This window comes from Triticum dicoccoides, chromosome 3B (assembly GCF_002162155.2).
Source record: "Triticum dicoccoides isolate Atlit2015 ecotype Zavitan chromosome 3B, WEW_v2.0, whole genome shotgun sequence".
NCBI classification, from domain to species: domain Eukaryota; kingdom Viridiplantae; phylum Streptophyta; class Magnoliopsida; order Poales; family Poaceae; genus Triticum; species Triticum dicoccoides.
The window spans coordinates 214,522,461-214,548,213 of NC_041385.1; positions in this window are offsets into that span (position 1 = coordinate 214,522,461).

A 25,753-nucleotide genomic window follows, 5' to 3' on the forward strand; every position below is an offset into this window, starting at 1 on the left:
ATCCGAAAGAATAACTTTGAGGTGGTTTCGTACCCTACCATAATCTCTACGTTTGTTCTCCGCTATTAGTGGCTTCAGAGTGACTCTTTGTTGCATGTTGACGGCTTGTTATATGATCTATCTATGTTATTATTGTTGAGAGAACTTGCACTAGTGAAAGTATGAACCCTAGGCCTTGTTTCCTATCATTGCAATACCGTTTACGCTCACTTTTATCATTAGTTACCTTGCTGTTTTTATATTCTCAGATTATAAAAACCTATATCCACTATCTATTTTGCACTTGTATCACCATCTCTTCGCCGAACTAGTGCACCTACAATTTGCCATTGTATTGGGTGTGTTGGGGACACTAGAGACTCTTTGTTATTTGGTTGCAGGGTTATTTGAGAGAGACGATCTTCATCCTACGCCTCCTACGGATTGATAAACCTTAGGTCATCCACTTGAGGGAAACTTGGTACTGTCCTACAAACCTGTGCACTTGCAGGCCCAACAACGTCTACAAGAAGAAGGTTGTGTAGTAGACATCAAGCTCTTTTCTGGCGCCGTTGCCGGGGAGGCTAGGTAAGTGAAGGTATATCTTTAGATCTTGCAATCGAATCTTTTTGTTTCTTGTTTTAGCACTAGTCTAGTTTATAAAAGAAAATTACGAAAAAATGGAGTTAAGTTTGTCTCATATGCTTCACCTTTTTAATATCTTTCGTGAGTATGATGGAAAGGAAAAATGTGCTCAAGTACTAGAAGAAGAATTATATAGAATGCTTGGCATAAAATATGTGAATGATGAGCATGATTGCAATGTTGTTAGTATGAATTCCTTGAATATCCGTGATGCTAATGATATGCAAAGCCACAAGCTTGGGGAAGCTATGTTTGATGAAGATGATATTTTTTGTCCCCCAAGCTTTGATGAGCAAATTTACTATGATGAAAGCATCCCTCCTATCTATGATGATGATTATTTTGTTGAGTTTGCTCCCACTACTATTCATGAGAAGAATTTTGCTTATGTGGAGAGTAGTAAATTTTCTATGCTTGTAGATCATGAAAAGAATGATTTAGGTGCTGGTTATATTGTTGAATTCATTCATGATGATACTGAAAATTATTATGAGGGAGGAACTTATGCTTGTAGGAATTGCAATAATGTCAAGTTCCCTCTCTATGTGCTTAAATTCTTGAAGTTATGCTTGTGTTACCTTCCTATGCTTGTTGATTATTGTTCCCATAAGTTGTTTGCTCACAAAATCCTTATGCATAGGAAGTGGGTTAGACTTAAAAGTGCTAGTCATATGCTTCATGATGCTCCCGTTATGTTTCAATTCTTATCTTTTATGTGAGCATCATTGTCATCATCATGCCTAGCTAGAAAGGCATTAAAGAAAAGTGCTTGTTGGGAGACAACCCAATACTTATCCTTACTGTTTTTTGTGTGTTCATATGATTATGCTACTGTAGTAATCATGTTTTATAGCTTTTGTTTAAATAAAGTGCCAAGTAAGACCTTTAGGATGGCTTACGGTGATAGTTGTGTTGATCCTGCTGAAAATCAGAAACTTGTGCACCCAGTAAATTAGTTTTGTTAGTTCACAGGAACGTGCTTCTGATCTGATTCTTTGTGCTCTGGATTTGTACACGAATTTCTTAGGACTTCCTAATTTAGCAGAATTTTTGGAGTTCCAGATGTATACGTTTGATACAGATTACTACAGATTACTACAGACTGTTCTGTTTTTGATAGATTCTGTTTTCTATGTGTTGTTTGCTTATTTTGATGGATCTATGAGTAGTATCGGAGGGTATGAACCATAGATAAGTTGGAATACAGTAGGTATTACACCAACATCAATTTAGAATGAGTTCATCACACTACCTAAGTGGTGATGTTATACTAACAGAGCTTACGAGTTTTCTGTTGAGTTTTGTGTTGTGGAGTTTTCAAGTTTTGGGTAGAGATTCGATGGATTATGGAATAAGGAGTGGCAAGAGCCAAAGCTTGGGGATGCCCAAGGCACCCCAAGGTAATATTCAAGAATAGCCAAAAGCCTAAGCTTGGGGATGCCCCGGATGGCATCCCCTCTTTCGTCTTCGTTCATCGGTAACTTTACTTGGAGCTATATTTTTATTCACCACATGACATGTGTTTTGCTTGGAGCGTCATTTTCTCTTGTTAGTATTTGCTTGATGTTATTTATAATAATGTTTTTCATCTTTAATTCCAATAAAAATGTCAAGGATAGCCTTTGCCATGCTTATTTTGCTAGTATACATGTTGCTGTTTGAAAACAGAAAGTTTACCGCTGTTGCAAAAATTCCCTTGAAAAGTCAGAGCATGATATAATGTTGAAACTTTTTGCATAATGGGCTCTGATAAATTTACTGCAGTGGGAATTTTAGTTCATAAGTTTTGGAGTTAGGGAATTATGATGACTCTTGCATTCTTTACAGACTGTACTGTTTTGACAGATTGCTGTTATGGTTGCATTGTTTGCATATGTTTGCTTGTTTAATGATTCTATTTGAAGATAGGAGTATTAAATATGCAGAGGCATTTAGTATTCAATTTTGAATAATAATTTTAGTGATTTGTTACATTATAAAATAATAAGGTTTTGCATTTGTTTATACTAACCTATCTCACGAGTTCTTGTTGAGTTTGGTGTGGATGAAGCTTTTTGATAAAAAGAAGAAACCATGGTATGAGAGGAATTAAGGAGACGCAAAAGTTCAAGCTTGGGGATGCCAAAGGCACCCCAAGATAATATTTCAATATGTCTCAAGCATCTAAGCTCGGGGATGCCCCGGTAGGCATCCCACCTTTCTTCTTCAACAACTATCGGTTAGTATCGGTTGAGCCTAAGTTTTTGCTTCTTCACATGAGTTGTGCTATCCTTGAAATGTAGTTTTCTTTAGCTTTGCTTGCTGTTTGAATAAAGTATAAAGATCTGAAATTATTAAATGAGAGAGAGTCTTCGCATAGTTGCATAATTATTTAGCTACTCATTGACCTTCACTTATATCTTCCGGAGTAGTTTGTCATTTGCTCTAGTGCATCACTTATACCTTTTAGAGCATGGTGGTAGATTTTTTGAAGAAATAGATGAACTCTCATACTTCACTTAGATTATTTTGAGAGTCGGTAATAGCATGGTAATTTTCTTAATATTAATATACTTGGTATTGAAGATATGTGAAACTTTCTTATGAGTGTGTTGAATACTAAGAAAAGTTTGATACTTGATAATTGTTTTGAGATATGGAGGTAGTGATATTAAAGTCATGCTAGTTGGGTGATTATAAATTTAAAGAATGCTTGTGTTGAAGTTAGCAAGTCCCGTAGCATGCACGTATGGTTAAAGTTGTGTAACAAATTTGAATCATGAAGTGTACCTGGCTTGTGCATCCTTAGGAGTGGCGGTCGGGGACGAGCGATGGTCTTTTCCTACCAATCTATCCCCATAGGAGCATGCGCGTAGTACTTGGTTTTTGATGACTTCTAAATTTTTGCAATAAGTATATGAGTTCTTTTGACTAATGTTGAGTCCATGGATTATACGCACTTTTACCCTTCCGCCTTTGCTAGCCTCTTCGGTACCGTGCATTGCCCTTTCTCACCTTGAGAGTTGGTGCAAACTTCGCCGATGCATCCAAACCCCGTGATACGATACGGTCTATCACACATAAACCTCCTTATATCTTCCTCAAAACAGCCACCATACCTACCTATCATGGCATTTCCATAGCCATTCCGAGATATATTGCCATGCAACTTCCATCATCATCATCATGACATACATTACTTTTGTCATATTGCCATTGCATGATCATGCAGTTGACATCGTATTTGTGGCAAAGCCATCTTGCATTATTTTTCATACATATAACTCTTGATTCATTGCACCATCCCGGTACACTGCCGGAGGCATTCATATAGAGTCATATCTTGTTCTAAGTTTCGAGTTGTAATCAATAGAAGTGTGATGATCATCATTATTAGAGCATTGCCCAAACAAAAAAAAGAGAAAGGCCAAAAGAAAAAAAAGAAAGGCCCAAAAAAGAGAAAATAAATAAAAAGGCTAATGCTACTATCTCTTTTTCCACACTTGTGCTTCAAAGTAGCACCTTGTTCTTCATGTAGTGAGTCTCATATATTGTGCTTCAAAGTAGCACCTTGTTCTTCATGTAGTGAGTCTCATAAGATGTTTTTTTACTAGTGGGAATTTTTCATTATAGAACTTGGCTTGTATATTCCTACGATGGGCTTCCTCAAATGCCCTAGGTCTTCATGAGCAAGCGAGTTGGATGCACACCCACTAGTTTTCTTTTGTTGAGCATTCATTGCTCTAGTGCATCCGTTGCATGGCAATCCCTACTCCTCATGTCGACATCAATTGATGGGTATCTCCATAGCCCATTGATTATCCTCGTCAATGTGAGAATTTCTCCTTTTTTGTCTTCTCCACACAATCCCCATCATCATATTCTATTCCACCCATAGTGCTATTACCATGGCTCATGCTCATGTATTGCGTGAAGGTTGAAAAAGTTTGAGATTATTTAAGTATGAAACAATTGCTTGGCTTGTCATCGGGGGTATAGAAGTTGGGAACATCTTTGTGTGACGAAAATGAAGCATAGCCTAACTATATGATTGTGTAGGGATGAACTTTCTTTTGCCATGTTATTTTGAGAAGACATAATTGCTTTGATTAGTATGCTTGAAGTATTATTATTTTTATGTCAATATGAACTTTTGTCTTGAATCTTTCAAATCTGAATATTCATATCACAATTAAGAAGATTTACATTGAAATTATGCCAAAGTATCACTCCACATCAAAAATTCTTTTTTTTATCATTTACCTACTTGAGGACGAGCAGGAATTAAGCTTGGGGAAGCTTGATACGTCTCCAACGTATCTATAATTTTTGATTGCTCCATGCTACTTTATCTACTGTTTTGGGCAGTATTGGGCTTTATTTTCCACTTTTAGATTATTTTTGGGACTAACCTATAAACCGAAGGCCCAGCCCAGATTTGCTGTTTTATGCCTATTTCAGTATTTCGAGGAAAAGGAATATCAAATGGAGTCAAAACGGAACGAAATCAATTGGAGAAGTTATTTTTGTAAGGAAAGCCACCCGATGGACTTGGAGTGCACGTCAGGAAAGCCACCCTGCCTCGTGCCCCCCCTTCGGTCCACCGACGTACCCCTTGCACCCATATATACCTACGTACCCTACAACTTCCAGAAAAGAAGATAGATCGGGAGTTCCACCGCCACAAGCCTCTGTAGCCACCAAAAACCTCTCGGGAGCCCGTTCCGGCACCCTGCTGGAAGGGTAACCCATCGCCGGTGGCCATCTTCATCATCCCGGTGCTATCCATGACGTGGAGGGAGTAGTTCACCCTCGGGGCTAAGGGTATGTACCAGTAGCTATGTGTTTGATCTCTCTCTCTCTCTCTCTCGTGTTCTCTCTCGTGTTCCCTCTATGGCACGATCTTGATGTATCCTGAGCTTTGCTATTGTAGTTGGATCTTATGATGTTTCTCCCCCTCTACTCTCTTATGATGAATTGAGTTTCCCCTTTGAAGTTATCTTATCGGATTGAGTCTTTTATGAGAACACTTGATGTATGTCTTGCCGTGATTATCTGTGGTGACAATGGGATATCATGTGCCACATGATGTATATTTTGGTGATCAACTTGCGGGTTTCGTGACATTAGGGAACCTATGCATAGGGGTTGGCACACGTTCTTGACTCTCCGATAGAAACTTTGGGGCACTCTTTGAAGTACTTTGTGTTGGTTGGATGAATCTGAGATTGTGTGACGCATATCGTATAATCATGCCCACGGATACTTGAGGTGACAATGGAGTATCTAGGTGACATTAGGGTTTTGGTTGATTTGTGTCTTAAGGTGTTATTCTAGTACGAACTCTTTTATAGATTGATCCGAAAGAATAACTTTGAGGTGGTTTCGTACCCTACCATAATCTCTACGTTTGTTCTCCGCTATTAGTGGCTTCAGAGTGACTCTTTGTTGCATGTTGAGGGCTTGTTATATGATCTATCTATGTTATTATTGTTGAGAGAACTTGCACTAGTGAAAGTATGAACCCTAGGCCTTGTTTCCTATCATTGCAATACCGTTTACGCTCACTTTTATCATTAGTTACCTTGCTGTTTTTATATTTTTCAGATTAGAAAAACCTATATCCACTATCTATTTTGCACTTGTATCACCATCTCTTCGCCGAACTAGTGCACCTATACAATTTGCCATTGTATTGGGTGTGTTGGGGACACAAGAGACTCTTTGTTATTTGGTTGCAGGGTTGTTTGAGAGAGACCATCTTCATCCTATGCCTCCTACGGATTGATAAACCTTAGGTCATCCACTTGAGGGAAATTTGCTACTGTCCTACAAACCTGTGCACTTGCAGGCCCAACAACGTCTACAAGAAGATGGTTGTGTAGTAGACATCACCCGCTGTCAGTTCGGACCCACCGGAAGTGCCTCCTTATTATGCAAAAAAATGAATACTCCCCCTACTAGCTGGGACCCACCTTGGTGGGAGGCTGACTTGTGGGCCTACTAAGTTGACAGGGATGAAGGGCTTTGTCAACTTAGTCAATATGAACGATTCTAGCTCTAGTGACCGTACGATGTCCATCCAATGGCCGTAGTGCTTCTTCAACCTCTGGTCTTCTTGCTCCAGCCTCCCAAACCAGCGCCGGTCGTGCCTCATGCTCCTGCCTCCCGTGGCCGGCTGTGCTGCCGCGGAGGACTCACCACCCCCTACTATTCCCACCGCTGGCCAGGCCCTGCGGCGACGGCAGCCTCACACCGCAGCCGAACCAGTGAACCCTCGTACTCCTCTCCGCGCGGGCTTCCACTGCCACGTCTTCCCCGGCTCCGCGTCGTCTCCTTCCTAGGCCTCGCCGTCGTCCACCGTCATGGTGTTCTCCGCGCGGCGTGGTCAACATGGTCAAGCAGCGACTTCCATCGAAAGAGTACTATACGTGGAGAGGGTGACAGCTAGGTCCACGTCCACAGCCCAGTTTTTTTGTGATTTGCCAAGTAAGTCGCTTTGTCAGGCCTGTTGGGCTGCAAATCTTTCAAGAGAGGAGAGCTTTCATTCGCCTGGCCGAGAAAATGGCCCATCAGTAATGAGAAATGGGTCGTACATTTTTAAAGGGATAATTAGATTTATGCCCCTAGTTGTGTCACACTCGTCTGTTTTACCCCTAATTCCCAAAAGTCAACAGTTCTATCCAAGTCACTTTGCTCCTCTTATGCTTTTGCCCTTTGACCGTTTGACTGTCAGTTTGAAAACTTCATAACTAATTCATACTAAATCAGAAAAATGCAAATAAGATACCAAAATGTTCAGAAAAACATCACCTATATGTCCGTGTCATTTGCATTCATTAAAAAAGTGTTGGAAAGTGCACATCTGAGTTTTAGCTCTTTTGATATCACCATGAATAGTAAACTCTAAAAAAATTCAAAAAAAAAAAATATGGTGGCAAAGTATGAAAAATGTTCTAAGTGCTTGCCAAGTTTCATTAGGGAGCGACATTCATGGAAGTCGTGGCAAAATAATAATCTATTTTGGAGTGTTGATTTTTTTTGCCGCGGCACCCACAAATGTTATTCCCTGATGAAACTTGGCAGGCACTTAAAACATTTGTCATTCTTTGCCACCAAATTTTTTTTGAATTTTTTTGAACTTTTTTAGATTTCACTATTCATGGTGGTAGCATAAGAGCTAAAACTCAGATGGGCACTTTCCAACATTTTTTCATGAATGCAAATGACACTGACATATAGGTGATGTTTTTCTGAACATTTTGGTATCTTATTTGCATTTTTCTGATTTAGTATGAATTAGTTACGAAGTTTTCAAACTGATAGTCAAACGGTCAAAGGATAAAAGCATAAGAGGAGCAAAGTGACTTGGATAGAACCGATGACTTTTGGGAATTAGGGGTAAAACAGACGAATGGGACACAACTAGGGGCATAAATCTAATTATCCCTTTTTAAAACACATCAAACTGACAATTAGTTTTAAATATCTTTTTTTCATTTCGAGATTTTAAATTACATTAATTTTTATGCGTGGAGAATTTGTTGGATTTTATATTGATATACATTTATTTTGAAAATCAGTGTGAATGTGAGTCGAAATTTCAGGATTAAAACAGTTCGGACCACACCAAAATATGCAAAATTTCGTATAATTTTTTAACCGTGGACACAGTATGGGTTGTAATGCTAACAAAAAGAATATGGGCTCCAAAAAAACCTTAAGAATTAGCAAATGGGCTGTAAATTATTAGAAATAATGGCAGATGGGATGTATGCTGTTTTCAAATATTTGAGGCTTTCCTAAAAAAAGGTTGACACACAAGCAGTGACTGTTGGATTTCCATCGAACGGCCGTCGTGCTTCTTCAATCTCTGCTCTTCCTGCTCCAGCTTCTCAAACAAGCGCCGGCGGGAAAACCTGCTCCCACCTCCCCGCGGCCGGCTCTACTGCCGCGCAGGTCTCACCGCCCCCCGGTACTCCCATTGTTGGCCTAGCCATCCCTCTACTCACCCACACCTTCTGTTATTCTCCGGCGATGGCAGACGAACCAGTAAACCCTCGTATAGTCGTACTCCCCTCCACGTGGGAAACAACTGCCGAGTCTTCCCTGCCTCAGTGTCGTTCCTTTCCTAGGCCTCGTCGTCGTCCACCGCCCTGGTGCTCTCGGCGCGGCCTGGTCAACGTGGTCAACGACCGACATGCATCTGAAGTGGACTGCACGTGGAGAGGCCAACAGCTGGGTCCATGGCCGCACGCAAGGAAATGCCTCCTTATTATGCGCAAAATAATGATTCCTCCACTTGACATCAGGGACCCACCGAAAGGGCCTCTGTATTTCACGAAAAAAAGTTATCGCCGCTGACAGCTCGGACCCACCAGCTATATCTTCGCATGCAAGGAAGTGCCTCCTTATTTCGCACAAAAAAATGAATACTCCGCCTGTTAGCTGGGACCCAGTATAGTGGCAGGCTGACTTGTGGGCCTACTAAGTTGACGGGGACAGAGGGCTTTGTCAACTTAGTCAATAATATACACGATTCTAGCTCCAGTGACTGTACGATGTCCATCCAACGGCCGTAGTGTTTCTTCAACGTCTGGTCTTCTTGCTCCAGCCGCCCAAACCAGCGCCAGCCATGCCTCGTGCTCCTGCCTCCCATGGCCGACTACGATGCAGCGGAGGCCTCACCGCTCCCTACTACTCCCACCGCTGGCCAGGCCATACCTCTACTCACCCACACCGCCTGTTATTCTGCGGCGACGACAGCCTCACCCTCGTACTCCTCTTCATGTGGGCATCCACTGCTGCGTCTTCCCCGGCTCCGTGTCGTCCCCTTCCTAGGCCTCTCCGTCATCCACCGCCGTGGTGCTCTCGACGTGGCGTTGTCAATGTGGTCAACGACTGACTCCCATCGGAAGAGTACTGTGCCTGGAGAGGCTGACAGCTATGTCCACGGCGGCCGCAAGGAAGTGCCTCCGTATTACGCGCAAAGTAATTATTCCTCCACCTGACAGCAGGGACCCACCGGACGGGCCACCAGTATTTCGCGAAGAAAACGTTTCCCCCTGACTGCTGGGACCCACCAGCTACATCTTCGCACGCAAGGAAGTGCGTTTGGGCAAAAAAAAAAACAAAACGATTCGCCCCCCTGACAGCTGGGACCCACCAGCTACATCTTCGCAGGCAAGGAAGTGCCTGACAGTCGGGACCCACCTGGTCGAAGCGTACGTAGCGTTGTCATTCTGGTCGTGAAAGTGTACGTACATACTGGTCGATGTAGAGGAACGCACGTGTCGTAGTAGAGGTGCGCACGTGTGGATGTAGAGGCGCACACGTAGCATGTACACGTACGTACAGTGGCGAGGGTGCTAGGAAGAAAATATAGCCACGTACGTACATACGGGCTGGGTCGGAACGGAGAAACAACGTCGTCGTTGTGTTCATTGGGAGGCAACGGAATGCGTCGTGTTCATGGGGAGGCAACGGAATGCGTCATGTTCATCGGGAGGCAGCGGAACGCGTGGGAGCCAACCGTCTTGGACGGAACAGACGATGGAAACAAGGCCTAGCGTACCGCACAACGGAGGAAACGGCCTTGTGTTCGACCGGCCACGTTCGGAACAGGGTCCTGTTGATCGGGAGGGGTGTGGCGTACCGCAAAACGGAGGAAACGGACCTCCTACGGTCGAAACGGGGGTCCTGTTGATAGAGAGGGGTGTGGCGTACGGACAAAACGGACTAAACGGACCACCTACAGTTGAAACGGGGTCCTGTTGATCGGGAGGGGTGTGGCATACTGCAAAACGGACGAAACAGACATCCTACGGTCGAAACGGGGGCCCTGTTCATCGGGAGGGGTGTGGCGTACCGCAAAACTGGACTCCATGGAATGCTGTTCATCTCCACCGTCGACCTCCTCCAGCCTCCACGGACTACCGTCGACCTCCTCCAGCCTCGACGGGCTCCTGTTCATCCAGTCTCCACCGCGCGCTACTCCACCGGCTATTGTTCAACCACCCCTCCACCGTCTACTGTTCATCCACCCCTCCACCGTCTACTGTTCATCCAGCCCTCCACACCACGAGGTCCTGTTCAACCACCCATCCACGGCCACCCCTCCATCTTCTACTATTCATCCAGCCCTCCACACCACGGGGTCCTGTTCATCCAGAGGCAACGCCACCACTCACTGTTCATCCACCCCCCCACAACACTCATTGTTCATCCAATCGATCAGCTTCAGTTAGCAGTAGTAGCGAAGGAATCGCTCCATCGGGTTCAGTTAACAGCCATCGATCGATCGCTCGGGTTCTGTAACGCGTAGCCTGTAGTGCAATCACTCGGGTTCAGATAGAGCCCAACGCCTCGCTCGTGTTTAGTTAGAGCCAATGCCTCGCACACGCGCACGTACGTGTACGAGAGAAACGCGCATTGCTCGGCCCCCGACCTCCCACCGTAACCGGCAACTCCCTGAAATTTTCCTCCCCCTTGCTTCTACCACTGTTTTTTCCGTCATGGACGGCCCAAAGAATGTCATGCAGCTGCGTCTCCGGCCCGCCCAGGACAGAAAGCCCATTTTCTGTCATGAGTTTTTGTCATAGAAGTAGGAGCCCACTACATCTATGATGATACCGGGTTTTGTCACAATTATCGTCATAGAAGTGTCATATGTATGACAGAAAAAAATTTCGTTCTTCCCAAAATGTCAGGGATGTGTCTTTTTTTTGTAGTGTATGGTGGCTAACATACGCAAATGAGAGCGAGAAGAGAAGCAAACGGAATGGTCGTGAAGCTAGGAATGATCAAGAAGTGATCCTGAACTCCTACTTACGTCAAGCATAACCCAAAAACCGTGTTCACTTCCCGGACTCCGCCGAAAAGAGACCATCACAGCTACACACGCGGTTGATGTGTTTTAATTCGAATCTGGTGTCAAGTTATCTACAATCGGACATTAACAAATTCCCATCTGCCACATAACCGCGGGCATGGCTCTCGAAAGTTTATACCTTGCAGGAGTGTCCCAACTTAGCCCATCACAAGCTCTCATGGTCAACGAAGGATATTCCTTCTTCCAGGAAGACCCGATCAGTCTCGGAATCCCGGTTTACAAGAAATTTCGACAATGGTAAAACAAGACCAGCAAAGCAGCCCGATGTGCCGATAGGAGTTGCACATATCTCGTTCTCAGGGCAACACCGGATGATACTAGCTACGAGTAAAACCAGCCCTCAAGTTTCCCCGAGGTGACTGTCGGTGTCAAAACCGGCGGATCTCGGGTAGGGGGTCCCGAACAGTGCGTCTAGCCGGATGGTAACAGGAGACGAGGGACACGATGTTTTACCCAGGTTCGGGCCCTCTTGATGGAGGAAAAACCCTACGTCCTGCTTGATTAATATTGATGATGTGTATTACAAGAGTGGACCTACCACGAGATCAAGGAGGCTAAACCCTACAAGCTAGCCTATGGTATGATTGTTGTAATGGTTGTTGTGTCCTACGGACTAAAGCCCTCCGGTTTATATAGACACCGGAGAGGGCTAGGGTTACACAGAGTCGGTTACAATGGTAGGAGATCTACATATCCGTATTGCCAAGCTTGCCTTCCACGCCAAGGAAAGTCCCATCCGGACACGGGACGAAGTCTTCAATCTTGTATCTTCATAGTCTTGGAGTCCGGCGGACGATGATAGTCCGGCTGTCCGGACACCCCCCAGTCCAGGACTCCCTCAGTAGCCCCCGAACCAGGCTTCAATGGCGATAAGTCCAGCGCGTATATAGTCTTCGGCGTTGCAAGGCGGGTTCTCCTCCAAGTTCCGTGTGTTCGCCGAACAGTGTCCGGCTTCCTTACCAATGTTGCGCTTCTTGGCTTCCACGCCCAATAATGGCCATCTTCCATGCGTCGCATGAATGCGAAAAGCCAGGGTATCTTTTATGTTTTACCCCTAGCTACGCAAATAATCTGCCTATAAGAGAGGCAAGAATCCAGATCCAAATCACACCATCCTCCCTCCGCGAGTACTCATCTGAGCGCTTCTGACCAAGAATCCATTCCACCATGGACCGTCGACGCGGCTCCTCTTCTCGCGCTCCCAGCCCTCTGCCAAGAGATTGGAGGAGATGCTCTGTTCTGCACAACGAGCTGGTGAAGCTCCAAGCGGAGGGATATCTCCCTCCGGCCTTCATTGTTCCGGTTCGAGCCAGGCTAGCCACCTACAAAGGTGGGAAGCAAGCGGAGGCTACCCCAAGTCCCAACAAAGGGGAGCGGGTATGCTTCGTCCCCTATCTGATAAGGGGGCTCGGATTTCCTGTACATCCTTTCCTCCGCGGGCTCCTGGAGTTCTAGGGACTCCAGCTTCATCACCTCATGCCTGCCTCTATCCTGCATATTGCGGGTTATGTAGCTCTTTGCGAGCTATTCCTGGGCGTCGAGCCACATTTCGCGCTGTGGAAGAGGTTGTTCTGCCTTGTACCCCGCTCTCATGAGGGGTCCATATATCAAGTGGGCGGCGCCGAAATATGGCGCATTGCCGGGACCGGATATCCATTCGGAACCCCTAAGAAGGTGTCCGAAGACTGGCCTTCGGAATGGTTTTACATAGAAGACGCTCCATTGCCGGACCCTGTTCGGATAGGCCTACCGGAGTTTAGTACCGCTCCTCTGAAGAAATGCCTTAGTTGGCGTCCGCAGAGCCCCCAACTGGAGGAAGACAAGAGCGTCCATTATCTGATGGGCCGGATAAGGTTACTGGCCCATTCCGGGTTGACCATGATTGGAGTCATGGCAACATACATTATGCGGGGGGTGCAGCCACTACAATACAGGGGCCACCCCATGTGGGATTTCAACGGGGAGGACGATGCCACCCATCATGGCCGCAAAGGGCCGGGTTCGGCCGAGGACCTGGCGAAGATCCTGTCCGGCCTGTACAAGGGAGAGAAGGAGGACTTCCTCCAGACGAACCCGTTGAATGGGTTCTCCATGAATAACCCTCGGCGTTGTGTAAGCGGACACTTTACGTGCCCAACCCATGCTTTCAAAGTTTAGGTTTCTTATATTGTGTTTTTCGATGCAGGAGCTGCGTCGGGTTGTGGAGGACATGCGAAGTCCAGCTCCGCAACCTGAGGATCCAGAGAGATCCCGGGATCCGGCCTCCGAAGAGGATCCGGACATAAAGGTGGAACTAATCGACGGGGTATTCCACCAGCTGAGCATGGATAATGCTTTAGTCGCCATTACGGCTGACTACCCCGGACTATATCCGGCTTCCCAGGTGATTGTGACCGAAGTCCCGATACCATTATTTCTTCCTCGCTCATTTCTGACCTTCGCATACGATGGTGTTTTGCAGGAAGCGCTTTCAGGGCGGGAAGCCGAGCCCGTGGCGGCTGACCAACAAAGGCCAGTCCGGACCAGTAGGCGGAAGAGGAGCGTGGCGCGGACTGAAACGTCACCGCAAAGGTATAGCTCACAATTCATTATTTGGAGCAACGTTCCTAGGAAGCGTTTGAGTGCTCATGACTTTTGTAGGAGAAAAAGCGCCCGCCGGACTGCGGGCGTGGAGGTTGCCAATCCAACCTCTACCAGTCAGGCTCCAGCACCTGGTCTGGAGGGGGAGGCGAACGCAAAGCGCGAGCCGGACAATCCTCCAACGGAGGATGCCGACAGACTGTCCGCCACCAAGTCCGAGGTGGAGAGACGCCATGAACCATAGGCGCCGCCGAACAGTATTTCGTGACGCGTGCTTCTCCTCTAAGGCATTGAATGCCTTTAACGCGGGGGACGCGCACGTCCGTGCTGCTCAAGATGGTTTTACCAGAGCCACGGAGCAGTATGTAAAAGACATACGGGTAAGAGAATTTAATAGTTATATATGCCAGTAGCCCCCGAGACTTAAAGTAGTTATATTAACTAATTTAAGGATCATTTGAAATGTAGGATCTTACCGAGAAGAATACCCAACTGTCTCAGGAGCTGCAAGAGTGCAAGGCCCAACTTGAGGCCGCACTTGCTGCTGCAGGAGGAAACACAGAGACCCCTCCTGGTAACACATTATTTTAATAATATAAGCGCTGTGCGGCGTGCACGCAAGTCTAATAATGACATTGCAGGTGCTGCCGGACAAGATCCGGACAGGCAAGAACTACTGCACCAGCTAAAGACCGGCGAGAGGGTGCTGAATAGAGTGCAGCAAGAAAGGAACAAGCTCCAACATGCCCACACCCAGCTTGGAGAAGAGCTGAAAGGCGTTCGGGCCGAGCTGTCCAGCTCCGTTAAGGAGAATCAGCGGCTTCGTCGCGGCATTTATAGTAAGTGCTTGAGTGAACTCCTTTGAAAAGAAGAGTTCAGCGAGGAAGTCAATTGACAGGATATGTCTGTAGGTATACTCACAGGTCGTCCTGCGGAGGAGATGCCCGTATCGACGGGTGATCTACTTCCCGAGCTGTTGCAGCTGCTCGAACGAATTCAGCAGGCAATGAGCGGCGTCGTCCAGGCTTTATGGCCAGCCCTCTCCCTACTCGAAGGCCTTGGGGAGCTTCTGGAGAAGCTTCAGGGAGTGCGGCAGCGCTTCCGTTTATGGAAGATTTCGGCCTGCCGCCAAGGTGCCAGGGAGGCCTGGGCCATGGTGAAGACGTGGTACAAGAAGGCGGATCCCAACCATATGGCCGAGGTCGGACCTATGGGGCCCGACGCGAAGGAGATCCCTATGAATTTAGTATACGGCCAAGTAGAGTTGGCCGCTAAATTTTCCCAACGGGACTGTAAATTGGACAGCCTGTTAGACGGGATTGAGGAGGAATACAGTCAGTCAATGTGACAATGTATTTTAAAATGACATGTTGTCGGTGTACTAAAGTAGGGGTACCTTAGTATCCCGAACTTGTGCACGGGCAGTCGCAGCGTCCCGCGACAAGGCTTGCTGGGCGTCCGCCAAGATCCTCCGCTATTCCTATTTGATGCCATTCAAGAACAAAGTGTTTAAACTGAGAAGACAAGTTCCCGGCAAGAGGAGCTTGCCGGGAAGGACAAGGCCCCGGCAAGAGGAGCTTGTCGGGAGGGCCAGCCAAGAAACTTGCCGCAACGCGCCGCGCGTCCCGGCAAGACCCTGGCGAGCGACAAGCTTTCGGGTGCGACAAGATAACAACCGCGGCAAGGCGCTTGCCGCGGCGAAGCCACTACTCTGCGCCCACGCTCCAGCACATCCAACAACATGTCGCCCCAAGATCGTTCCTGGCGCATGTGTCGGGCGGCTGTGCAGCCAAGCGGTGCGAGGTGGCAAGTGGAGATGACGAGAAGGCCATCGTGGCGATCGGTGGCACCCCTAACGGTCGTTTCCTGCACTGTTTGGGCGACCAGATGGGCATTAAATGCCCTTGTCCCCTGCCGTCAGAGTTAGGTAGGGGGCACTATTGATAGCGGTTGTACCAGCCCCTCTTTTTACTTTTCTACCCTTCTCTGCGTAGCCACCTGTCGGTGACCCCTTTAGCCTATAAAAAGGAGGCCCATGCGCACGTAGAGGGGGTTTGACTCATTCGAAACTACACCACGCTCACGCTTTCGAGCAAGAACACAATACATACACAAAGCAGCAGTAGGAGTATTATCTCTCCGGAGAGCTCCGAAGCTGGGTAAAATCCCTCGCGTGCTTCGCCTCGATCTGCTCTTCGTGCGCCCTCCGCTCCCTGCCTGACCGAAAAGGGGCCCTGCCCCATAGGTGCTCGTTTCCCATGACATCTTTGGCGCGCCAGGTAGGGGGCGTCGAGGTTGTGCGAACCTGATCCGGCGTCTGCGTGCGCTACATCATCATCTTCATCGACATGCCACCGAAGAAGAAGGCTTCAGAGGTGTCCGCTCCGTCCACGTCGATCCCACCGCTGCCGGAGCAAACGGGCGGTGGGGTAGACGCTGGCGGAGGAACGGGCGCCGATGGGGGGACTCGCATCGTCACCAGATCTAAGGACAAGGCCCCGCAGACCTCGGCATCCCTACATGCACCGCGCCCCTCTCAGGAGGCGCGGGATCGACAACGCCATGGTGCTCCTGGCACCGTGCTCGCGTTGGAGCAAGGCCAAGCCGGCGGATCACAGGACGCTCAAGGCCAACATGCACGCCAACACGTTGGCGTGAGCGCGTCACGGTCGCCCGGACGAGATGTTGCTCCTTCTAACACTGTTAGAAGTTTGAGCATATCCCGCTCCTCGCGTCGTTCGCCCCCGCTGCCGAAAGCCCCAGAAGAAGCGTTGGCTCGAGCCCAACTGCTAATAGACTACCCTCCAGCGCCGGACAAGATCGACGACTGGAGGATCACCATCCAGAGCCTCATCGGCTTCGCCAACGGCGACAAGCCCCGGCAACCAAGCTCGTCGAAGCCGCGGCAAGACGCCCAGGCGCAAGCCGGTGGCGACAAGGCTGGTGGGGGTGCCACCACCGTGCACTCCCTGCCCCGAAGGCCAAGATCGCCGACTCGCCGGGCTAACCTCGACACCGACTCCACCGTGTCGTCGGACCCGCGAGCTCGTCGCGATCAGTGCCAAGTTCTCCAAGAACTACTACAAGAAGACGCTCGTACCCGCATCGAGCGTCGAAGAGAAGCGCGGCGTGTCGGGGCGATCTTTGGGTGGCCACGAGCACCTATGGGGCACGGGGGGCCACTTCTAGTCCGGCAATGGAGCGGAGGGCGTGCGCAGAGCAGATCGAGGTCGGGCGCGCGGGGGAGACGGGCGATTTTTACCCAGCTTCGGAGCTCTCCGGAGAGATAAAACTCCTACTGCTGCTTTGTGTTTGTATTTGATCTTACTCGAGAGTGCGAGCGTATGGTGGTGTTGCGTGTGTCGAATGGACCGAACCTCTTCTATGTGCGCATGGGCCTCCCTTTTATAGTCTGAAGGGGGCACCAACAGGTGGCAGCGTAAGAAGAGGGGGTAGAAAGGTAAAAACGCGGGTTGGTACAACAGTGACCAACAGTGTCCCCTACCTAACTCTGACGGCAGGGGACAAGGGCATTTAATGCCCGTCCGGTCGCCCCAACAGTGCAAAGAAACGACCGTTAGGTGAGCCACCGGTTGCCACGACAGCGTCTCTGTCAGCTCCGCTTGCCACCTCGCTCCGCATGGCTGTGCAGCGCCTCGCCACATGCCCCTGGGATGGCCCTAGGGTGACACGTCGCTGGATGAGCTGGAGTTTGGGTGGCAGCCTTGCCGCGGCAAGTGCCTTGCCGCGGCCCTTCTCTTGTTGCGCCGGCAAGCTTGCCGGCTGCCGGGCCTTGCCTGGACGCGCGGGGCGTCGCGGCAAGTCTTCTGGGAGCGCCTTGGTTGGCCTTCCCGGCAAGCTCCTCTTGCCGGGGCCTTTGTCTTCTTAGTTGATACTTTGTTCTTGAATGGCAGTAATAGGGAATGACGGAGGGTCTTGGCGGTCGCCCGGCAAGCCTTGCCGCGGGGTGCTGCGACTGCCCGTGCACAAGTACGGGGTACTAAGGTACCCCTACTTTAGTACACCGACAGGAGCCCCCGGGCCTGGGCCATACACGGTGCCGAGCGTTGTTGGGCCTGGCCCAAAACAGTGCTCGGGCACGCGCGGCCTGGGTCCACACAAAATCGGACTCCGTGCCCACCGCGCCCTCCCGCAACGGCACGCGTCGATTGCAGCGTCGTGGGAGGCGTGGGTGGTGTGTGCGATTTTCAAGGCGTCCACCCCCGTGATCATGGGGCAGGGCGAGGTCACTTCATCCGTCGCCTCGGCTTCGTCTCCTCGCCACGCGGCTCCCATGCGTGTGGGGTCGTGGGCGGCGAAGGTGGGAAACCGAGCCGTCACGGGCGGAGATGGTGGGTCGGCCCTGTTTCTCTGCCTTCCCCGTGCTCCGATTGGCTGAGCGGGGCGGCCGAGCCCCCACCTCGCTCCTTAAAAATGGCGGAAGGGGAGTGCAAAAATCTGCACTTCCTCTTCTTCCTCCTTCTTCAACTTCTGCTACTCTTCCCCCATCTGCCATGGAGGGAGGGAACCCTGGTCCTTCATCGGTGGCGGCGAGGGTCACCACCAGGCAGTGCGCCTCTCCCTATCCCGCGCCTGTGGTGGCGGAGCCGGCCACGAGGGGAAGAGGGCGGGGGCGAGGCCGTGGACGAGGTCGAGGAAGTGGTCGGAGCGCTCGGGGGAGAGGCGGCCGGGGCGGTGCGCCACCCCCGTCTCCGCCGGCAGCTCATCTCCTCGAGGCGGTCCACACCGGGGACGACCCCTGGGAGTTATTCGTCAAGCTGCGCCGGGCACCTCGTCGCCGCCTCCGGCTTCCGGCCCCGTTTGCAAGCGCGATGGAACCGGACCCACCCGAGATGTTGGAGTTGCGCATGAGGGGCTGCGGGATCAGCGGCACTCGAGTTAGTGTCATATCCCCAGCCCCTGGCATGATGTACTTCAATCGAGGGTGGAAGACGTTCACCCGCATCCACAGCTTGACGGCGGGGTTTACCCTCCATTTTAAGTTAATGGAGGGCGACCTTCTCGCCGTCAAGGTCTTCGGGGACTCCGGCATCCGGGCGAGATGCTGCGTGGACAGCTCCTCCGATAGCGAAGACTCCCCCTCGAGCGAGAGTGACGAGGAGGAGAGCGACAGCGACGACGACGGCGGTGGTGAGTCCGACTAGGCGTCGGCCGTCGCCTCGCGCGCCACCGGCGACCCCATCATCCGGTTCACCGGCCTTCTGAACTCCTCGGGGCCGTCTCCTTGGGCGGCTGGCGTAGGGAGGCTGTGGAAGAGGAAGAGGGGTGGCGGCAAGGCCGTCAAGTCGGAGTACGAGGGCGAGGTGCCCTTGACAGCGTGCTGACGTCCTGCCGCCTCGTCTTCGAGCTCTGCCTCCGGTGCCTCCCTCTCCGCCAAGCTCCTGGCCGGCTCCCGGGGTGTTCTCTTGGTGTCTTCTGGCACCCGTAGCTCGCCTAGGCGCCCCTTTTGCCCCCCGACAAGCTTCTCTTGCCGGGGCCTCCTTGACCTACCTCCTGAAGAGAGAAACAGGAGAGGGATTACGGGCATCTTATCTCTTTTTAATTTGTAAGCCTTCGGGCCTTAGCTGCATTTAAAACTTGTAATCCTCTCTTTCATGTTTTTCATCCTCTATGGACTTGTACTAAATTGGGATGTTTTTTAATGAAAAGAGGGGAATGCTTGCCGGATTATGTCCTTTACTTGATTCTGTGCCTTGTATGTTTCCACCGTACGCTTTTAGGAAACTTGTCGGCGCAAACACACTTGCTGAGTGCAGAACGTCAGCAGCCTGCTGGCGGTGTTGCTTCCGGCAAGAAACCTTGTCGGGCCAGTTGCAGCGCACTTGTATTGTTGAGCGGACTCGAAAACAAATCAAGGGCGCCACTTGGCCGCGACTCGGCTCCTCCGCGCACAGGTTTTTTTTATACAAGGCACACTCGTTCAAGGACCCGGCCCCGCATTCCCCAGTCCATAAGAGGATGCATGATGAGGGATGGAAAACTTATCTGATATCGCAGCCCCCGGCGACTCTGGCTTGCCGGGGATGAATCTTGGCATTGGCAGCCCCCGGCAACTCTGGCTCCGCCGAGACCCAGGTGCCGGTGCGCCTTTCCTTGCCCTTGCCGCTGACGCCGCGGCCCCCGGGGATCCTGGCCTGCCGCGAAGGAGTTTTGGTACTCGCAGCCCCCAGGAAAGCCGGTTCGCCGGGGCCCAGGTGCCGGCGCGCCCTTCTGTGTTTTTTTTGCTCGTTGCTGTCATTTCAGTCATGAAAACAACTTAGACAGCGCTGCGATAAGTTACATGTTGTGGCGTAATTTTCACGTCGGGCAACGCAATGCCGTGCTTCGCCCTTTGTATGTTTGTACTCTACAATTTTTAGGGGACTTGTCGGTGCATACACGCTTGCTGAGTGCGGAACATCAGCAGCCCGCTGGCGGTGTTGCCCCCGGCAAGAAGCCTCGTCGGGCTGGTTGCAGCGCGCTTTCATTGTTGAGCGGACTCGGAAACAAATCAAGGGTGCAACTCAGCCACGAGTCAGCTCCTCTGCGCACAAGTTTCTCATACAAAGGACGTCTTACGGCAAGGCTTGCTATGTTACTTCCTCTACTCCATTACATCCCTTGTACGTTTTTAATCTACGCTTTTAGGGAACTTGCCGGCTCTAACACACTTGCTGAGTGCGGAACATCAGCAGCCCGCTGGCGGTGTTGTTTCCGGCAAGAAACCTTCTCGGGCCAGTTGCAGCGCACTTGTATTGTTGAGCGGACTCGAAAACAAAGCAAGGGCGCAACTTAACCACGAGTTGGTTCCTCCGCGCACAGGTTTTCCATACAAGGTACGAATGTTCGAGGAATGTAACATAAAAACTTAAAACTGGAAGTGCTCTGCACTCAAGCTTGGGCGAGCGACTTAGCTTTTCCGTCTTCTGCGCTCCGGCAGGGCCGCACTTCTCCCTTGACTTCCTCCCTTGTACGTTTTCACCCTCATGCTTTCAGGGAACCCGCCGGCGCAAACACACTTGCTGAGTGCGGAACATCAGCAGCCCGCTGGCGGTGTTGCCTCCGGCAGGAAGAACTCATCGGACTAGTTGCAGCGCGCTTTCATCGTCGAGCGGACTCGAAACAGATCAAGGGCGCAACTTAGCCACGACTCGACCCCTTTGCGTACAGGTTTTCCATACAAGGTACGGATTTTCAAGGAATACGACTCAAAAGTTTGAAACTGACTGCTTTCTTTGCCCTACTGGCCGGTGGAGCTCGATGGCACGTCCTCGACGGCAGCGCAGCACTCCGGAGAGGTGCGCTTGCCGGAGCAGGCACCAGAGCTGTTCTTGCCGGGCTTAGTCTTCGGTGGAACTACTTTCGCCTTTTTGCACTTGCCGGTGGAGCTCGATGGTGCGTCCTCGACAGTAGCGCAACACTCCGGGGAGGTGCGCTTGCCGGAGTAGGCATCAGAGCTGCTCTTGCCGGACTTGGCATTCTTCTTCCCCCGGGGAGCTTCAGCGGCAAGTGTCTTGCGCTCTGCTGCGGCTGTTGCTTCCCGGTAGATCTTGTCGGTGCAGATGAGTGCATCCTTCTTGTCACCTTGGACAGAAATGACACTTATCGGACCAGGCATCTTGAGCACATTGTAGGCGTAGTGAGAGGCTGCCATGAAGTTGGCAAGCGCTGGTCGGCCGAGTATCCCATTGTAGGGCAATGGGATATCAGCAACGTCAAACGTGACCCTCTCAGTTCTGAAGTTCAGCTCGCTGCCGAACGTCACTGGCAATGTGATCTTCCCCTTCGGCTTGCTCCTTCCCGGATTTATCCCTTGAAAGGTACCAGTTTCTTCGAGCTCGCTGTCGGGGATCTGGAGCTTCTTGAGCACTGCTGAAGAGATCAGATTCAGGCCGGCCCCGCCGTCAATCAACATTTTCGTGACCTTGAGGTTGTGGATTGTTGGTGAGACCAACATCGGCAGGCACCCGACCGCAGTGATGCGATCAGGGTGATCCTCAATATCGAAGATGATGGGCGTGCTGGACCACTTCAGAGGCCTGCGCGACTCGACGGACGGCTCCGCTGCGTTCACTTCTCGCACCCACTGCTTGAGTTGGCGGTGCGAGGTGTGCAGAGAGGCACCGCCGTCGATGCACAACACCTCCGTTGCCTTCTGAAACTCTTGGTCATCAGTCTCATCTTCCTCCATCTCATCATCCTCATCTTCATCTTCGTCCTTGTCGCGGCCACGGGGAGGCCTGTCTCCTTGCCACGGCTTGGCCTTGCCGCGGTGCCCTCCCCGGGCGGGAAGCTTCTTGCCAGATCCTCCACCACCTCCCTGGGCTCTCTCCTTGTTGCGGCGCTCGTACTCAGCCTTCTGTAGCTCCGCCATCTGCTCGACTTTCTTGCAGGTTTGGAGATCGTGGCCCTTTGTGCGGTGGATCTTGCAATACCGCTTGCCGGAGCCATCCTGCTTGTCGGCGGCTACCACAGCCTCGCTGGAGTCGTCGGCTTTGGCCTTGTCGGAGCCGCCTCCGTTGCCGGAGTGATCAACAGCTAGCACATCCTTAGCCTTTCTCTTCCTGTTGTTCCGCCTCTGGTTCTTCCTTGCCGGGGCGGCATCCTCACTGTCAGATCCTTCTGCTCCTGCAATCTCTCCGGGGATTTTCCTCCCCTCCTCAGCCCGTGCACACTTGTCGGCCAGAGCAGAGAGCTCGCTGACATCTCTGATCTTGCACATCACCATCTCCTCCCTCATCCTGCGGTTACGCACGTTCTAATGAAACGCGCTGATAACTGCGGCAGGGTGGACGTCTGGGATGTTGCGCTGCACCTGGCTGAATCTCTGTATGTACTTGCGCAGGGGCTCGCCCTCCTTCTGGACGAGCAGATGCAGATCGCTCTCCTGGCCATGGGGTTTGTGGCTGCCTGTGAAGGCGCCGACAAACTGATGACACAGGTCCGCCCATGAAGAGATGGAGCCGTCCGGCAAGTGCATGAGCCAAGATCTGACGTTGGGTTTGAGCACCAACGGGAAGTAGTTGGCGAGGATCTTCTCGTCGCGCCCTCCGGCAGCCTGCACCGCGATGGTGTAGATGCTGAGGAACTCCGACGGATGTATCCTGCCATCGTACTTCTCGGGCACGTCCGGCTTGAAGTTCTTAGTTTTGGGCCACTGGACTTGCCGCAGCTCACGGGTGAACGCAGGGCAACCTGCCGCGTACGGCAAGTCGCCTGGCTCCCCTGGTGCATGCATATCGATAGTGGGTCCAGCACGCTGGTCGGATTGACGTTGCGCTTCCCTTCTGCGCTCGATGCGAGTGCGAGCGTCTTCGTGCCGCCGTTCTTGGAGAACGTGGCGTTGATCACGGCGAGTTCGCGGGTCCGACGACGCGGTGGAGTCGCCGTCGGGGTTGGTCCGACGAGCCGGCGATCTTGGCCTTCGGGGCTGGGAGTGCACGGAGGTGGCACCACCAGCGGTCTTGTCGGCGTCGGCTTGCGCCTGGGCGCCTTGCCGGGGCTTCGATGCGCTCGGTTGCCGGGGCTTGTCGCCGTTGGCGAAGCTGATGAGGCTGTAAATGGTCATCCTCCAGTCGTCAATCTTGTGTGGCGCCGGAGGGTAATCTAGAAGTAGCTGGGCTCGGGCCAGCGCTTCCTCTGCTGTCTTGGGTGGCGGTGGCGACGAGCGGCGCGAGGAGCGGGATGTGCTCGGACTCCCAACTGGATTGGGAGGTGCGACACCCCGTCCGGGCGACCGTACCTCACTCGCGCTAGCATGCTGGCGCGCATGCTGACCTCGAACGTCCCGCGACCCACCAGCTTGGGCTTGCTCCAATGCGAGCACGGTGCTAGGAGCACCGGGGCGTTGTCGACCTTGCACTTCCTAGGAAGGGTGTGGTGTCCGCACGGTCGCCGACGCTTGCGGGGCCTTGTTTTTGGACCTGGTGACGACGTGAGTCCCACCGTCCGCGCCCGCTCCTTCGCAGGCGTCCACTCTACTGCCCGCTTGCTCCGGCGGTGGTGGTAGAATCGATGTAGACGGAGCGGCCACCTCCTAAGCCTTCTTCTTCGGTGGCATGTTGATGAAGATGTCGATGCAGCGCACGCGGAGACCAGATCAGATGCTCACGACCTCGACGCACCCCTACCTGGCGCGCCAAAGATGTCGGGGCGATCTCTGGGTGGCCACGAGCACCTATGGGGCACGGGGGGCCCCTTCTAGTCCGGCAAGGGAGCGGAGGGCGTGCGCAGAGCAGATCGAGGTCAGGCGTGCGGGGGAGACGGGCGATTTTTACCTAGCTTCGGAGCTCTCCGGAGAGATAAAACTCCTACTGCTGCTTTGTGTTTGTATTTGATCTTAATCGAGAGTGCGAGCGTATGGTGGTGTTGCGTGTGTCGAATGGACCGAACCTCTTCTATGTGCGCATGGGCCTCCCTTTTATAGTCTGAAGGGGGCACCAACAGGTGGCAGCGTAAGAAGAGGGGGTAGAAAGGTAAAAACGCAGGTTGGTACAACAGTGACCAATAGTGTCCCCTACCTAACTCTGACGGCAGGGGACAAGGGCATTTAATGCCCGTCCGGTCGCCCCAACAGTGCAAAGAAACGACCGTTAGGTGAGCCACCGGTTGCCACGACAGCGTCTCTGTCAGCTCCGCTTGCCACCTCGCTCCGCATGGCTGTGCAGCGCCTCGCCACGTGCCCCTGGGATGGCCCTGGGGTGACACGTCGCTGGATGCGCTGGAGTTTGGGTGGCAGCCTTGCCGCGGCAAGTGCCTTGCCGCGGCCCTTCTCTTGTTGCGCCGGCAAGCTTGCCGGCTGCCGGGCCTTGCCTGGACGCGCGGGGCGTCGCGGCAAGTCTTCTGGGAGCGCCTTGGTTGGCCTTCCCGGCAAGCTCCTCTTGCCGGGGCCTTTGTCTTCTTAGTTGATACTTTGTTCTTGAATGGCAGTAATAGGGAATGACAGAGGGTCTTGGCGGGCGCCCGGCAAGCCTTGCCGCGGGGTGCTGCGACTGCCCGCGCACAAGTTGGGGTACTAAGGTACCCCTACTTTAGTACACCGACACGGCGTCAGTCAGACCAGCGCGCTGGGCCCACTGTTGATATGCATGCGCCAGGGGAACCAGGCGACTTGCCGTACGCGGTAGGTTGCCCTGCGTTCACTCGTGAGCTGCGGCAGGTCCAGTGGCCCAGTACCAAGAACTTCAAGCCAAACGTACCCGAGAAGTACGATGGCAGGATACATCCGTCGGAGTTCCTCAGTATCTACACCATCGCGGTGCAGGCTGCCGGGGGGCGCGACGAGAAGATCCTCGCCAACTACTTCCCGCTGGTGCTCAAGCCCAACGTCAGATCTTGGCTCATGCACTTGCTGGATAACTCCATCTCTTCATGGGCAGACCTGTGCCATCAGTTTGTCGGCGCCTTCACAGGCGGCCACAAGCCACATGGCCAGGAGAGCGATCTTCATCTACTTGCCCAGAAGGAAGGAGAACCCCTGCGCAAGTTCATACAGAGATTCAGCCAGGTGCAGCACAACATCCCAGACGTCCACCCTGCCGCAGTTATCAGCGTGTTCCATCAGAATGTGCGTAATCGCAGGATGAGGGAGGAGATGGCGATGTGCAAAATCAGAGATGTCAGCGAGCTATATGCTCTGGCCGACAAGTGTGCACGTGCTGAGGAGGGGAGGAAACTCCC